Source organism: Dipteris shenzhenensis, chromosome 33, assembly GCF_047967505.1.
Source record: "Dipteris shenzhenensis isolate YYH24624 ecotype China chromosome 33, Dip_SZ_1.0, whole genome shotgun sequence".
NCBI classification, from domain to species: Eukaryota; Viridiplantae; Streptophyta; class Polypodiopsida; order Gleicheniales; family Dipteridaceae; genus Dipteris; species Dipteris shenzhenensis.
The window spans coordinates 20,527,203-20,545,953 of NC_141628.1; positions in this window are offsets into that span (position 1 = coordinate 20,527,203).

The window sequence follows — 18,751 nt, forward strand, 5'->3', positions numbered from 1 at the left end:
GTCAACCCATCGATCGTGATCAGATGCCAAAATTAAGTGGATGTATTCCTTCTATATAGTGATTCATAAGAAGTCTTCTCCCTGCTACCCATAGGCCAATGAATTGGTGGAATTCAAGATACATCATACACTCAAGCAGATCATCTCCCTGCTAGTGAATGAGCACCATACAGATTGGGACGAAAAGTTGGCCACATAATGGGCCTACCACACGTCTTGCAAGGTGGCAACATGGCTAGATCCCTTCAAGCTGGCATTTGGAATGGAAGCAATCACACCAATTGAGCACGTAGTTTCGAGCTTGCGGATTGTGGTGGAGGACATGCTTCTTTCGTAGGAGTCTATGGTATTCCATTTGGATGTACTAGATCAGTTGGATGATATGCGGATGGAAAGCTATTATCTTACTCTGGAGGTTCAAGCAAGGCGAAAGTGAAGGGTGGACTTGGCATTGAAAAAAAGGTTGTTTGAAAGTGGGCAATCGGTTTTTCTATTCAACTGTTGTTTGGGGTGGATGCCAGGGAAGCTGAAGTTGCAGTGTGGGCGGGACTGTTCTAGATATTTCATGGGTGCGGGTCTATATCATTTTATCTTGTGGACTTGCAAGGGTACGTTCTTCCACATCCAGTTAATGGATTTTGACTGCATCCTTATCATCATGACAAGAGTCTTGAGTGCCCATTTCTGGTATCTAATGAGGCACAGGTTGTTGAGGTGGAGACAGCGGAGCAATAATAGGAGGATAGGTGGTAGTATGGTAAGATGCATGATGACAGAAGTGTTCTCTAAGGTCCTGTCCAAGCCACCATGCAACACCCTGTCATCAAGGAGGGGTATTGGTGATCAAGAATGCAGTCTTTTGTCACTTTTTTGCATGTACCTATAGCATTTCTTGCCTTCCTCATCGCATTATCAGTTCTTTAAGCTTCTTTCACCTTCCTTACTTTATTTGCATTTAGCTCTCTTTGCTTCCCCCTGCTTTGCATCGCTATGGTGATGGCATACGTGTAGTATCATCCTTTCATTCCACTAGTGTATATTGATTCTCAGTCTATCAATGCATGTTTGCAAAGGATGAGGATTAGAAGTTTAGCAGCATTGATTGGTTGAAGGTTAACATCCACCCGGCAGCTTTAGCACTCTGTCAGCAGCTTGCACTTGGATCAAACATGAGTTTTTGGGTGAGAATTGGTTTCTCACCACTCAATCGATCTAATAGGATGGCGGTTGTTCTTGCCAATGAACAGGGATTTGTTGGTGCAACCATCATATTTAGCTGAAGAGTGGTGTTTGGCAACCTAGCTCAAGGTGAGTACAAGCTGAGCGCTTGCAAAGATGTTCAAGTTTGTGATCTTTATCGATGGATTATGGAGTCGGTCTATTTACAGGCAAACTTGTACGATTACTCGTAGGTCTCGTGGGATGATCGCATTAGTAGATTAAAGACTATTGCCTTGGGCATGAATTTTGAAGGAGAGAATCCATGCAAAGGCATAGAGGGTGGCAACGGTGGTGGAGAAGAAACAAGCTGTGAATTCAAAGATTGGATAGATTCTAGAAGTTTTATTTCCCTTATAGCTTGACTCTATGAGAGGCTAATAAGCGGCAACGTTAAGGTCCTTGGATCACACAAGGGGTGATTCCTTCTATTTCTTGCCTTACTCCTTCCCATGTAGTCATGGCATCAATAGGGGTGCCTATGAGTTTGCTGAGCAGTGAGTTATCATCAACACAACTCAGTGTGGTGCCCCCACTTCCTCCACTGGTGAATTCTGAGGGGGAAACCATTTCGGCAGTGCATGTGCCGACAGTGGTGGGTACTTCATTAGGAAGTCCTGTGGTTGGTGGTTCTCTTACTCGATAGTGGCAAGAGTAGCTCCAACGCACAACAACAACCACAATAGCAACATCCACTACATTGGTAGCAGTGAAAGAGGCATTGTGGGTGATAATTGCAAATGAGGTCATTACAGTCTCTGAGCGGGGGGTGGTCTCTCTGACACCCTAAGATGGGTTTTGATTGTGGCTTCAATTGGTGCATATGTAGCTCTAATTTTGTGCATAGCTACTGCTAGCATGGCTTGCGATGCAGTGTTGTGCGATGATCCCTCCAGAGTTACAGCATTAGAGACTAAAGTTTTTCAACTACGTAGTGAGAATGAGGCCCTGTCAAGTCAGAATGCAAGGATGCAGCAACTTGAAGAGTGGGTTGCAGTCCTTGAAGCACAAGTGTAGGTAGCGGAAGCTCACTCAGAGGCCACACAGCCATTGCAAGCAAAGTATGTTGCAAGAATTCATGAATGATTGAGTTATTGCAACGACGTACTACCGATGGACTGGCTGAGAATTTGAGGGCTTTCCTTGGCACGATTAGTGTCAACATCTAGAGCAGATGGGTTCACTCCTTGGTGTTTTGCAAGGGGACGTGCAAGCAAAGTGGGATAGGTAGATCACATGCTGGCGGGAGGGAATGGCTCTGCAAACATGTCGGGGTGTTGTTCCACATCAATGCCATCTAGATATAGATGGTAATGTGGGTGCCGATGCAGCGTCAGTGCTTGCAAAGTGGTCCTCAAGTATAGACAGTATTTGGTCCTATAGGTTTGAAGGGGTTCGAGTGCTTCTATAGATGGGAGTGGTAATGCAAAAAGGTAAAGGGGTGGTTGCAGAGTCAGTGCCTGCTGAGGAATATTGGCATGCAAGTATGAAGAATTGGCTCGACATTGTGGAAGCTGTTGCTCACTTAGGAGGAAAGGTATAGGTTTTGAAGCAGCAAAGGCATTCTCTTTGTTTTTGGTTGGAGCTGTGTGCCCACTCCTTCAGCATGTCCTTATCTCATCGCCCTCCTTGGTGGAATGCACCGGATCAGTTTTTGGAAAAGTTTAATAATAAGCTCACTCATTTTCCTAGTTTGCATTGATCCTCCTTCATACGAGCCGATTGTAATATAGTGACCAGCTACACAAGAAGAGCACTGGCAATAGCAATTGCCATAGGGTGCATGGATTGAAGAGATACTTCCTCTTGAGGAGTGGCTTGCCCATCAGCCAGTGGATTGGTCGAAATCCAACAGTGGCTGATGTATATGGAAAAGGATTGATGGTTGAAGTTATGGTTGCAAAAGAGGCAACAAGAGACTACTAATGCAAGTTCAAGTGGAGCTAAGCGTAGTTGCAACGGGAGTTGAGTGAACGTAGTGATACAGGACCAAGCAAAGTTGGGGTTCATGGTACACACTTGCAAAGTTTTTCGATGTCATCGGATGAAGAGTAAGAGTTCACAACGGTGGCTTTTTGGGTAGCCTAGTAGTTTGAAAAGCACTCGGAGTAGTGTGTGCTATTGCACAAGTGGGAAATGACAACCCAATTCTTACTTCTTTAGTATCGATAGATTCGGAAAGAGATGCTTACTTTCATGCATTCTAAGTGATTTGGTTGTGATATTCCTAAGTTGCACCTAGGTCTTGGCCGAGGCTATGCCCAAAATGATTATTGCACAGATACACAAGCACATATTGATGTTTGTCATAGGGGATGGGTATCTATTATGGATTCACACAGTCCACAGTGAGTGCCATGTGTTATTGCATAACCATGTGGGTTAGGAGTAGTGACCGCAAGGGGTGTGCATGGGTAGCTTAGTTGCAATGACTGATGGTTTGAGTCTTCAATGGTTCTTAACCGATATCTTGTTCTTGTATGCATGCTAGTACTAACATTTTGAGTTATTCTTCCTAGAGAGATATGTGAGCCCTTGCTTTGAGTTATATACATCTTATGCAGTATTGCAATGATCTTCTTCTTTTCTTATTTTCTATTTTTTCAGTAGATGATGCATTTTGTATTCATTTGTTTACCCCATAGCATCTGTGTGGTATAGTGATGCTACACCAGTGCGGTGGTTGGTTGCCACACATGTAAAGCACTCCTAATATAGAAAGTAGTGGACAAGCAGCCACAAATCAATTTTAAAGCACTTTTAAAGTAGTCACAAAGCAGATACAAAGAACTTGTAAATTTAATGCAAAGCACATTATACAAGTGGAAAGCAGTGGAAAAGCTCATAAAGTAGTCAAGAAAAGGACAAGTAGTCATAAATCACTACCAAAGCAGTATCAAGCACATGCAAAGCATTGCCAAAGCACATGTAAAGCACATGCAAAGCACTTCCAAATCACATGTAAAGCTATGCCAAAGCACATGTAGAACACTCTTCAAATAGAAAGCAGTGGACAAGCGGCCACAAATCAATGTTAAAGCACTTTCAAAGGAGTCACAAAGCATATATAGAGAACTTGTCAAGTAGTGGTAAAGCAGCCACCACTGAGCTTAGAAGAATCTAAGAAGTCAAAAGCACATGCAAATAACATGCCAAACCACATACAGAGATTTGCTAAAACACTACCAAACCAATCACAAAGGCAAGCAAGCAATGACAAAGCACCACTAAAGCATTATCATAGCATTGAAAAGCACATGTAAAGCACTCCTCAAATAGAAAGTAGTGGACAAGCAACCACAAATCAATGTTAAAGCACTTTCAAAGCAATCACAAAGCACATATAGAGAACTTGTAAATTTAATGCAAAGCACATTACAAGTAGAAAGCAATGGAAAAGCACTCATAAAGTAGTCAAGAAAAGGACGAGCAATCATAAAGCACTACCAAAGTAGTATCAAGCTATCAAAAATCAATTTTTAAAAAGAAAGCAGTGGTAAAGCAATACACTAAGCATGAATCCAATACCATAGAAGCTTCTAAAGTGAAAAGACAACCCGAAAGCACTTGTAAAAGTAGTTCTAAAGTGACATACATTGCTAGGCACATGTGAAAACACTTCTAACATTGCTAAAGCACACTGTAAAGCACAAGCAGAAACTAGTCACAAACCATTCTCAAAGTAGTTTCAAGAGAAGCCATGAGTACATGGCCACACAAGAGGACCAAGTGGCATTGACAAAGAAGTCCAATAGAAGATCCCCTTGAATGTGTGATTCCTTAACTTGGAGTCTACATGGCTCCAAGCAATCAAATAGTAGTGAGAATGCAACCTCAAATCACTTCATCATGGCACAAACTAGCCTAGAAGCAGTTCATTATAGCAAAAACTAGTCTAGAAGCAACTCATTATGGTAGAAACCAATCTAGAAGTAGTTCATCATGGCAAAAGCTAGTCCACAAGCAGTTCATCATGCCAAAAAGCAGTTCATTATGACTCAAACAAGGAATCATGGGGAGGTGAATCCACACCTGAGGTTCCTCAATAAGATGGATAGGGTGCTTGACATAGGTTTTTCTACTTATCTGCTTTCTACAAACATCTTTGTTATTGTGGGACACTCATGTTTCCTAAGTCCAAAATGCAAAAACAATATCTTGAACCTCTTGTGTAATGCTGCTGCATCGTTGTTGTTGTCTTTGGTTGGAGGATAGCGACAACATTCCCTGTTCTTCGATGGGCAATCGAGATTTTATAGAGTAGAAGTTTCTCTAGTGGACACCCAAAAGCTTGGAAGCCTTTGCAATGCCGAAATCTTGGCATTCTTGCCCATTAGAATTCATCAACATCATCATAGTAGACCTTTTGAAGAAAACTTCATCATGGCTCCATGGTTGTTTGACATGGGTTAAGGTGTTACGTATATTGGATACGATTGCTCCCTCCAACAATTGAACTTCTTTGTTGGCACTGTGCAAATGCTTGATATTGGAATGAAACAAGATTTGCATGAAGATATCCTTTCTGGTTTTTGAGTCCATTCCATTCCCCTTGTTTGTTCCTCAAAGAAGGAAACAACCTCCTTTGCTATCGTTTGTCTCTTATCCATATCAGATACAACATTTGCCTGTTCTATCATAGCTCACTTTTCCCTTGCTTTTTTTCGTCTCTTTATTTTCTTTGTAGCCTCGTACTCTCTGACAGCATTTACCTCTTTTTCTTGATGGGTCAGTTGCGTCAATGTCTCTACATTGACATCCTCAGGTCCTTGAGACAAATAAACTAGATGCACCTACAAAAAGTAGCATAAAGCATCTCCACCTACCTATATTTGCAATGCCATTTAAGAAATAGAAAATTTATCATGTTTCCTATAGAGGCACATACCAATTTTTGACAGGAAATTTCAGTATGAACTTTGATGGTCCTGGGGACATTGTTAATTTAACAAGATTGTTTGCAAAGATTTCATTGGTTTGAAGTGCTGATACTCTGCTCTGGTCTCAAGTTGATTTGTTCCTCGTTGGTAGTGGAATTTGTAGACTCCACTTCACTTAGGATCTCACCTCTTCTGGCATCTATTTTAAGTGTTGCTACTCTGAGGCTATTTCTGAGATACAGAGAGATAGAATGCAAAGAAAGAGCCAAGAGTGCCGAAAGCGAGCGAGAGAGATAGATTGATAGATATATATTAACGTCTCTAAAAGGCCAAATGGCCTATGAGACTAAAAAACTTGATACATCTACTAGTGTTGTCTCATCAAAGAGAACAACAAAATAAATAAGCTAAAAGTTGAGAGCTACTAAAGGCTCTTACAGTCAGAGGGACTGCAAGTGACCCAAAACTGATGAAATACCGAGCAAGTATTACTAAAAAGTACTAATTGATCAGCATAGGTAGAAAGCTAATCAATAGAAAGGTTGCACTCTTCTCATGTCAAAAGTCCCAATCATGGGCAGCTCTAGGATCTCATAACTCGGTGCCACACGTTTTTGGTGTTTGGCAATGATGGCACAGATCCGCCGATGAAGATATGGGTGCCAGGCACGGGGTCTTGGGGGCCTAGGCCTCTGTGACCTAGATATGGCGATGGCTCAGTCCAAAATCACACCACTAGAGTGTGGCAATCTACCTGTGTGTGATAAGGTGGTGGTGGCACTAGGGGTTTCTGATGGCAGGGAGGGCATAAAACCAGCTGAGGTGCTAGCAATGAAGAAGTCTCTGAGTGTACTTTGTTTGGGTGGGGCTGGTCTCGGCTATCTGTGTCTCCCAACAAAATCTCTCTATATGTCGTTTGAGCTCTGATAAAAACAAACCCAAGCATTTTTTATCTTCGTACTCCATCACCTTACGGAGTGGGCCAAATTGCTCTCTAAATAGATAGTGGTATCTTCCTCAGATTTCATAATATACCATGCATCTACATACATAATGCTCCTCTGTCTCCTCCTCTTGTTGGCATTATTGACATATCTGATCCTGAGGGGCTGTCTAGGTGTATCTCCCTATCTCTATCCTCAACTGATGTGATGAGGTTCAAATTTGGCCAATAATACTATGTAGCCCATGTGTGAGAGAGAGAGAGAGAGAGATTTTAGGTCGCATCTTCAAAGTGGGAGGTTTGAGAGAGAGAGGTTTCAGAAGAGAACCAGGACTGGTAGTTACAGTGTCTTTGTAAGCTACATATCACCTTTGCACTTTATCCACTTTCACTTCATGAAAAACTCTATGTACTTAAGGCTTTGTTTTACTGCATGTTGAATGCTCGCCTGCTGTGGAGAGGTTGGCTGTAAGATGTTGCAACATATTGGGCATCATTGAGCTTTTCTTGAGGCATGTAATTGGTATTTAAATAGATCTTGCTTAATAATAGCGCCACATCCATTATGTTCACCATTGCCATGGCTAGGACCCAAAGAAATTCCACATCATGTCTAGACTGCCGATCAGGGATTTAAACCTTAAGACAAAGCAAAATCCACGAGCTGATTTAAATTGAGAGGCAGCACTGATCTGACCACACCCAATGTTGTTTTATATTTTTTGCATGGGAATTTTCCTTTTTCAACCATTCCTAATGTAGTAAAAAAGCATGATGCACAAATAAGGTGTCATGTTCCCTATTATCTAAAATGTAGGTATGTGCATTGCACTGACTTAGACTACTGTTAGTTAGTAAAGCAGATTGACATCAGTCATAGAAGAGTCAAGCAAATGAGTGTACATGATATGGACAAGAATTATTATCTTCTTGTTGTACTAGTGAGCAATTTGTATCTCATCTTGCTCTTGAAATTAATACTTTTCATCAAAATCTACGATAGAGACAATAGTGTCATGGGGGAAATTGGCAACGCATGTCCTGAACTGCTTATCGTGCCAGCTGACTGTGAAATAGTGAAGCACATATTTTGGGATGAATTGAACCACGTGACCTATAAGCTCCCATGGCTGAGTGCTCTTATACAATAGTAGCCATCTCTTTTTATCAAATCCTTCAACATGTACATTTTCAAATCTCCTCCATTTCAGAGCAACATGGTTGTCTTCCCTCATTTCATTTGGATAGACAAGAAATTTCTTATTCTTCAACTTCATACTGTAATGCTTGCATGTGTTATGAATGTATTCAATGTGGTGCCACTCACGGTATCCCTTTGGACAAACCACTAGCTCCCACAGGGACCTTAGGCTACAAAACTTGCTCTCTCTTACAACACATGATGAGGAGCCAGGTGGCCTATAGACTGCACATTCATCGGAGAGACATGGGCATCGATCCCCATGGAGCAGTGCTTCAACACAAGCAAATCTCAAGTCATTCATAGCTTGCCAAGCCAGGTCAATGTCTATGTGTGTTTTGCAACAAAACAAACATTCCTATCTTTGAGTTTCCAGATGTACTAGGGCTTACAATGCTCAAATCTCCTCTTCCCAATTGAAGTGTCAAGATTCTTATCCATAAACTTAAGATGCAACCCCATCTCTTTTGACCCTACATACGAGAATGACAAAATAGTGAGCCCTCTTTTAAATGGAACAATAGTATAGTGAACCCCCTTTTTGCACTACTAAAATAAGACAAAACACAATATGCACAAAAACACAATATAAACAAAGTATATAATGAATCTAAATTGAACTAATTATCTAATAATTAAACAAATCAGACTTCTAGAAGCAAAACAATTTCAACCACCGTGTTGGTTTAGGAAGTTCACAATTTCAACTATTGGCTGGTTTAGGATAGTCACAGTTTCAATCACCAAGCTGGTTTACGACATGTTTAGGACAGCCAACCACCAGGCTAGTTTAGGACACATTTAGGACAATCACAATTTCAACTACCAGTCTGGTTTAGGACAATCATAATTTCAACCACTAGGCTAGTTTAGGACACTATCACAATCTCAACCACTAGGCTGGTTTAGCTTGACGGTCTCAACTTCACATATTATATAATAACAAATATATTTCTTTCCATTTCTAAATTTCACAACTAGAAAATAGCAGTATTTTGCTTTTCATTTTTGAATTTCACAATTTCAATCAGTAACCACTATTTGTCTTGAACAACCAGCACCCGGTTGGTTTAGGACAATCATATTAAGTCCAAGCCATCTCGATCTAGAAATTAAGTGGTATATGACCCGAATATTAGGAAATTAAATTTAACTAATTTAAGTGCTAAGAAACACTATAATTTCAACTACCAAGACCATCAACAACTAATGTCTGTTCAACTAATATGTTCCTTGTGCTTTGATAAAGCTTTTTAGCTTTCTTGTCTCATAGCCTCTGTCTGCTTCTATTGCAAGCCATGGTAAGATGCATGTTGCCATTGATGCCATGGCCACCATTAGTCCAGAATAGACCCATAGAAGCTAGCTTGTGAGGCAAGCAAAGAATAGAATACAACTTGCTAGAAAGAAGGCAATGCCAAACCAAAGTCTCCGCAAGATAACATCAAGGTGCATGCACATTGCAAGGCATTTGTAGGGTGGGGGTGTTGAGATATGGTGCCATGAGCACATAGGTTAAAGGATAAGGTATGGTATAGGAAATAATTAAACTAGCCACCCTAGGATGTGGACTACATGATGTGGAGATGTGGATCAAGGATATCCATAAGGAGAGATGTGGATCAAAGGATCCCACAAGTGTTGACTATTCTAAGGGCTCTCTCTATATAAGAGGCCTATCATGTATTATTGAAATAGAAAGAAATGCACATACACTCAAGATTTTGTTTATGATTCCAAGCTAATCTATCTTGGAACCTAATTGACTTGAGGTACATGTCATGAGCACTCTCTTCATTATGTTTCCACATAGGTTCCATCCACCTTAGAGCACTCCGTAGATCTCGAGGCACTCCAATTTTGTCATGGTATCAGAGCTTAGGTCTAGCTCCTCTAGATTAGTTATAGGCATGCATTAAGAGTTCATGTTTTCTCCAAGATTAGTTTTAGTTTTAGATTGAGAGTTCTCTTATACTTAGAGAAATAATTGCCCTGCATTTCCATTCATTACAGATTCTCGTTTCCCCCCACTCTTCTTCTTAGAGAGTTTGAGAGTGTGAAAGAGAGAGATAGGGAGAGAATAAATATCCTTTGAGGGGATCCTTAAGCCTTGCCTTCATCACCACAATGCTCTACAACAGGCAACCTTGCTACGAGCTCCGAACACTCTAGTAGCCATAGCAACAATGCTTCAGCCACAAACCTCTCCATTCGACAGTTCCTATGCTAAATGTCTCTATCTTCCAACACCATCAACCTCGACTATAACCTACTTGGCAGGAGACGCCCACACCTATAGTACATCCAATAGACACCAATCGACTGATCTGGCAGACCTCTCTTCTATCACAAAATGATCCAGATGCTCTTCGTCTGGATCTAATGCTATTGAAGTCATCGTTGCACCATTTTCTTCTTCCTTCCAGACTTAATCCGAATGCTTTTCGATTATAGCCATGGCTTTCCTTCCCTCCTCCACTCCTTTGGTGGTTGGATACATTGTCCACCTACACACTCCCTCGTTGTCCCCCTTGCTATGTGAATCGTGATCCTTGCCTCCCCCTTTGCGAATTGTCATCCCTACTTTTGGCTCTGCAGCACATGTTTTGAGCGACATGTGATCTAGGAGACTCAGAGGGATGAACATTGCCAGGGGCCAGCCTAACCTTGCATGAACGACTATAGCCAAGCACCTAGCCAAGCCTACTCTATCAATGAAGGCTCCCTGCACACACGACCCTGTAGTAATAGCCCTAAACAAACCCCACGGCCCTCGACCTGCTTCAATAGCCAGTGAGGTGGAGGCTACATTTTGGTTAACTGTGATTATATCCCTGATGGCAGTATCCCATCAGATGGAAGTCCTGTAGGAGAAGATTCATCATAGGGGTAGAAGGGGGCTTGGAGAGAGCATGGAAGGGGGTAGGACATAAATTTTCCTAGGTGCGGTGACTTGTTTCTCTGCCCTTAAGCCTCTATATAGCTAGACTTGTTGCCCTCCCACTCTTTCCCCCTTCATTTCTTGTGTTAGTTGTGCAACTTTGGGTGCCTATTGCTGCTAAGAGCACACAATCCACTAGTTGGATTTTGCTGGTAGCCCAACCTAGCATAGGCAGTCATCTAGATCATCGTACGTGTGATTAGATGGTTGCCATACTAGAATTTCTTGGTCATCGGAGCCAAGATCTTGTGTCAGTTGTGCGATTCTGGGTGCCTATCACTGCTAAGAGCACACAATCCACCAGTTGGATTTTGCTAGTAGCCCAGCCTAGCATAGGCAGTCAACTACATCATCGTCTAGCCATGACGTGCGATTAGATGGTTGCCATGCTAGAATTTCTTGGTCATCGGATCCAAGATCACGATAATTCAATAGGATGAGGGGGGAGGAGTAGTGGCACATACACCTAGCTTTGCTACTAGCCCACCCTAGCATAGGCGGCCATATACATCATCGACTAGCCATGATGTGCGATTAGATGGTTGCCATGGGAGAATTTCTCTGTCATTGCAGTGAAGATCATAATAATTCAATGGGATGAGGGGGGAGGAGCGGTGGCACATACAACTAGCTGCCGAGCCTAGCATAGGTGGTCATATACATCATTGTCTAGCCACATGATATGTGATTAGATGGTTGCCATGGGAGAATTTCTTGGTCATCGAAGCCAAGATCATAATAATTCAATGGGATAAGTGGGGAGGAGCGGTGGCACATACACCTAGCTTTGCTTGTAGCCTAGCCTAGCATAGGTGGTCATATACATCATCATCTAGCCATGATGTACGATTAGATGGTTGCCATGGGAGAATTTTCGGTCATCAAAAAGTGCTAATCTGGGTAGCCTGTGAACTAGATGGCCCCTCATGCAAAGTCATTGTTATTACAGTCAACTGAAGAAAGGAAAGATCAAAATAGGACATCAGATTAGCATTGAGTCGGTTTATCAGGCTGTAATAACAACAATAGTTCTCATTCTAAACTATTGTGATTACAGCCTGATACATCGATTGAATGCTAATCTAAGCTTGTAAACTCGATGGTCCCCCATGCAAACTCATTGGTATTATAGTCTAATTCTGGCTCAATGCTAATTCGAGCCTGTGAATTAGATGGTCCCTCATGCACAATCATTTGATATTATAGTGTGATTTTGATTGAATGCGAATGTGAACCTATGAATTAGTCGGTCCCTCATGCATGACCATTGTCACTAAAACAAGCTCGGTGGCTGTTTGGGATTTATATTTTTCCTTTTATGGGATTTATTGATTGGGATTTACTGAAACAAGCATGGTGGTTGTTTGGGATTTACTAAAGGTTATATTTTGTGGGGGTTGCAGTTAATCCTAAACCAACAAAAATGCATTTTGTTGCCAGTGCCTACCTCCTCTAGCCTTAACTATCATACAAGTAAACTGTCATATTCATCAATGTAATGTGTGGGGAATCTATCGGTACACCGGTCTTCAAAGATGGCAAAGATCTCACAAGATGACTTGATTTGACAGATTAGAATATGTGAACAATTACATCTTGGATAGATTGAGAGCAAACTAGTTAAAATACCCGACAGGTCTTAAGTGAAAGAATAACTGAGGAATAGAGATGGAAAGCCACAGAGGCAATGACATTTTTCCTGCCGCTTGTCCTGAGCTTGATGAATCCATTTCACAAGGGGTCCCTTGACAACCAAAGATTATCGTAGATGAGATTGATCGCTTGGAGGAGGAACATAGAGTTCCCAAGAGTGGGTCATATTTCATGAGGAGCTGTGGGAAGGCCTTCAATACTATAAGAACCCACATTTTGTGAAGTATGTTGCTGAAGGCTCCCAATGTGTGAAGTGTCGAGCTTGCATCCTAGAATCCTTGCGTAAAATATAAAGTCCTTCAAAGATCTCGCACTCAATCTCTTGGAATCTTGGATATATATTACTTGGGACTTGTTTAAGGGCTGACCACCCCTCTAATACAGTCAGCTTTTCAATAGAACTTGAGTTAGGTAGTAAATTGTATTCTTTGAAAAAAAAAAGTATAGACTACCTCTCTAATATAGTCAACTTTTCAATAGAACTTGAGTTAAGTAGCAAATTGTATTCTTTGAAAAAAAAAAGTATATTGTCTTTGTATTTACCCATACTTAGATATGATGGTGGTCTCTTTTCAAAATGTAGAAGAGTAAAACTTGGTTGTATACTACCTGGGTATATAACTTTAGGGGCTGACTATACATTTGGCTTTTCTATATAACTTTAATTTTAAGGCAATAATTCACCATTTATCTGTCCTTGGATACGATTGCTTCACTCAGCTGGACCTTATAATTTGAAAATGTTGCATTTATTTGGATTCAAAGGTTCTATTTTCTTATGACTGCTTCACTCATGACATGCAATTAGATGGTAATTCTAACTGTGTGATATGTTCTTACAGTCTATCTTAGCTTAATGCTAGTTCTCATTCTAAACTATTATTATTATGACTGATAAACCGACTGAATGCTAATCCAAGATTTTAACTAGGTGCAAAGTCATTATTATTACAGTCTGATTTCGGCTCAATGCTAATCTGAGCCTGTGAATTAGATGGTCCCTCATGCATAGTCATTGTTATTATAGTTTGATCCCGACTGAATGCTAATATGAACCTATGAATTAGATGGTCCCTCATGCATAGTCATGGTCACTAAAACAAGCTCAGTGGTTGTTTGGGATTAGTATACTATTTGGGATTTACATTTTTCCTTGTTTGGGATTTATAGATTGGGATGTAATGAAACAAGCACCAGTGGTTGTTTGGGATTTACTAAAGGTTATATTTTGTGGGGTTTGCAGGTAATCCTAAACCAACACAAATGCATTTTGTTGCCAGTGCCTACCTCCTTTCGCTAGTGTCTACCTCCTCTAGCCTTAACTGGTGTTTGGGCTGACCCAATCACAATTGCATGATGTTCCAACCACAAAGCTAGTTCAGGACAATCACATTAAGTCCAAGCCATCTTGGCTTTGATGTTTGAGTTGAACCAACCACACAGTTGCATGATATTCCAACCACTGGGCTGGTTTAGGACAATCACATAACTGGTGTTTGAGCTAACCCAACCACAATTGCATGATGTTCCAACCACTAAGCTAGTTTAGGACAATCACATTAAGTCCAAGCTAGCCTAGTTCTAGGTGTTTGAACTGAACCAGCCACATGGTTGCATGATATTCTAACCATCGGGCTGGTTTAGGACACTCACATTAAGTCCAGGCCAGCCTAGTAAACTATCCCAAAGCTCAATCACAAACAACCATTGGGCTGGTTTAGGCAACCACTGCGTTGTATCAAGAAATGAAACAAGTAAACTATCCCAAAGCTTAATCACTAGCAACCACAGGGATGGTTTAGGCAACCACTTACCTGCGTTGTATCATGATGTGCTCGTCAAACATCTTATATCCCATCTACTTTCTATAGATGACCTTGTTATTTGGAGAAACTCTCGAGAGATGCACAAAGAGTGGAAGGAATTCCTGATCATCCCAATTTGAGTAGTCTATGGGCTTCAATAGAATGCAAGAAAAGGAGAGATAGACTAAGTGCAGAAGTCATTGCAATAGTGGAGACGTTTTGGCATGAAAATATAAGGTGTTGGTAGGGTTGTCACTCTATGAACTTTAGAGTGCAGGCTAAAGCTTGTGAAGAGTCAAGAATGGTATTTACTTGAATGGCTTGATGTTGCTTCCTCAAATGCTACCACTAATCATGACATCACAACTCATTTTCTGGTTCTGATGGTAATGATCGAATGCGTGCATATGCAACAACTACTTCTTGCTGTGCTGCTGCTCTGCAAGAAGTCTTCTGTTCCTTGTGCCATGACCAATCTTTTCAGATTTTCTATCTCATAGCCTCTGTTTTCTTCTCTTGTAAGCCATGGCAAGTTGCATGTTGCCATGGCAACGATCAATGAAAGACGACAATGCCAAACAAAAATAGAGAGAAGCTAGCTGGTGAGGCAAGCAAAGAATAGAAGAAACTTAGCCGAAAGAAGACAATGGCAAACCAAAGTTTGTGCAAGGTCACATCAAGGTATGTGTGGGTTGTAGGGCCCATTTGTAGGGCGGGGGTAGGTTGCAGGTACTTAATCTTCCAAGATTTGATGGGCGAGAGGTGTGAGAATTTGAAATTTGTAGGAGTAGTGAAATTTCAACTGTCAGTTTTCCCCCCTCCGACGATACACATCAGTAGAATTGGATATCGCAAACAAGTGCAATGTGGCTAAAATGCTTGAAAACACAAATAGGCCAAACGGCATGCTATCGGGTTTGGTGCTATGTATTATTAAAGGCAATGAACTTTGGCATGTTTATGAACCATATAGAAAGCAAGTACATTGAAAATTTGTAAATAGTGTTGGATTTATTAAAATATATTTTCACATGCACAAGTTGCACTTTTCCAACTCCTTCCATATTAGGGTGAATTTAGATACCAATACCAATAACTATCAACATTTTAAGACCACCTTGCACTAGTCCCAATAGTTTGGATTCCAAATTTTCAATATGTTTTGGTTTTCAACAAATCAAAAAAAAGTTATGTGTCCTTGGGTTGAGGAGAAGCTCACATAGTGTACTTTAGAATGATAACTTGGTTGCATGTATACATAGAACAAATTTTGATGTTTTTGAATAAATTGCTATATCTTATAGTCTTCAGGATGCATGCTTCACATGCAACATAGCACTTGTAATGCTTTAATGGTCTCATTCCAAATCCTTATTCCATAATTTTTTGCTCTCATGTTTATGATTGGAATGTGTACTACAACATGAAGACAAAGTTTTCCGAATTCCGTTGAGCAATGCATAAGTTATGGGTCATGCAAGATACCCATATATAGAAAAGTCCCTGAACCTCATGAAAAATGGCTACACCCAAGCAAACAATGACCCAAATAGCTAAGAAGCTGGAGGAGAGAAGGTTTTCTTTTAGCCACTTGCTTGGTTACTAACTTCTTGAAGAGTTAGTAAGCCCACACACATTAAGTGTGAGGAAGGAGACAAGTTTACTTACCATTTCTATTTTCACCCTTTTTAGCCTTAGGGGGAGGGCTTTTTATGGGGGATCTTGGCCTTTGACTTGGAAATTTCTTCTCTTGTTATGCATAATGGCCTAAGGCTTGCCTTGAATTGTAAAGTATTTGTCTTGCTTTAGATCTTGGCCTGGTAGTTCTTCCTCTGATTTCCCTACATTAGAGTCACTCATACTAGCATCAAACTGATTTATCTCATTTTCAAACTCCTTAGGCCAGCCAAGTTTGACATCATCCTCTTCCATATCATTCTCCTGAATCCATCTCTATTTCCTAATCAATCAGTGACTCAAACGCATTGTTGACTGCAAGAGTAATTGAGTTAAAAGTGGCCAAAGGGCCAGCATTGGCCACTTGCAAGTTTTGCATGTCCTTTCTTTTAGCTGTCGACGAGGCATTGGTAGGAGGTTCTTGTTTGTTAGGGCTATTAGCCTCCTTAGGCACCCATTTGGGTTTAGCAGTCTGTTGTACCTTTTCTTGGTTTGGCTTGGCCTTGTTCCTTTTCAAAGAATAAATTTTCACTCTGTGGGAAGAAAGACCACAAAGAAATCATGAATTTGGTAGATTCTTATAACTAGATCCTGTTCCTTGAAAATACCCCATTTCTAGTTACAATGACTAAAGTATATGGCAAATCTTCTGCCACATCCATCTTAACACACACTTGGGGATGACCCCTAAGGGTTTATGAACTACTCCTTTTCAATTACTTGACCCAGGATTCTATAGAGGTAAGGAGCTTGATTTACTAAAGAATAGGGAAAGTCATGGAGATCTACCCAGATTGGGATAGAAGTGACCTAGGTTTATCAGGGTTGAAATCTTGAGACCAATACTTAAGATATAATGGTTGATTTCTAATGGTCCATAAATTGTGGTGTAGGGCATTAAAAGCAATTTCTTCTTTCTCAAATAGAAATAAATAGAAATCTTTCCTCAGGAATCTCACACTAGCTACTACCAACCCTCTTCTTTTCCAATTGGTTATAAGCCAATGTCCTAAGAAGGTTGCAAGTTGTCTAGGACCTGGAAGAAAACTGATAAGTGCATGAATGGAGAACCAGTGGATGGACTTATCTTGCCTATCTTATCTAGAAAAGTGGGTATCTTACCTTTTGCAAATGAGACTTCTTCATCCTCAAATTCTTTGCCCATCTCTTGAAATGTTCATGTATTTGCTCATGGTTGAGGGAGGGTTGAGGAGACTCCTGGGTTAGTCCTATTGATGGAGTTGTATGCTCTACGATCATTTGATGCTCCACAGAATTGCCCCTCATTTCTTGAAAATTTACTTCCTACTCAAAAGGGGTTTCTTCTGGTATTGTTGGAAGAGGAGCCATTGGCTTGCTCCACTTTCTCTTTTATCATGATGTCAGCCTTTGTTTGGGTTTGAGCACTCTTTTCACCACTTCTATTGTCTACTCCTCCTTTTGAGAGCTCTAACTTGTCATTTCTTGGGCTTTTCTTGGGGGGCCCTGCTCCAAAGGTGGAGAACTAGAAGTCTCTACATCTTGGGATATCTCTTCCACCCCTCTGGTTTCCACTAGTAAAGCTAGAATGACTTCATTTGAAAGTTGGGGTAAAGAGGCCCCCTTTTAATTCCTACACTACGCTAAAGTACTTGGGCCATGGAGTCTGGAATAAAGCTTTTCTACCTTCTTCCCATATGTTTGTGCTCCTTGTCCACTCTCCTATAAATCAACTATGCTAAAAAAGTTGCTCTTCTCCATCATCAAAATCTTTTTGTCTAGGGAGAGGTGGGAAGTTCAAATGACGAAAGAGCTCTATTTTGGCTAAATCTACAAAGATAAAACTTGCTTTCATTAGAGAGCACCCGAAAACAAAATTGATGTGACTGTGTCTTGCATCATGAAGATCTTCATGCAAGCAAATAGTCCCATCAGTCGATGTTAAGTTCACTATCTTCAAAGTATGGCTAGATTTGGTGGCTGAGGCTAGGTTCGAGGGGAGCTCAGTCCCTCCACTATGTACCTCCATCCCTGTTCAAACCAAAATTGTGTCCTCATAACTCCTAGCTTTTTCACCCCTACTGACCCTAAATAATTTCCCTTCCTCTTATTTTCTTTTCTTCCATATTCAAGATCCCTTCTCTTTTCTTCTATTTAGATCTTATTCTGCTTCTCTTTTCTTCTCCCTCTCTTCTCCCTCCATCTTTTTTTATTTTTTGTGTCTTTTTTCTGCATCCTACATTCTGTCTTCCCTCTTTTTTGTATTTTGCAGTCCCTCAGTACAAGGCACAGGCATTTTTTTGATGGAAATACCAACTTTTTTTACACTAAAAAGTTTTTTTTTAAACAGGCACAAAGGTCTGTCTTTATGTTGCTATTAACGTCAAAAAAGAAATGTCACTATATAAGCATCACTATGTAGTGACTCTGGTAAACATCACTATATAGAGACAC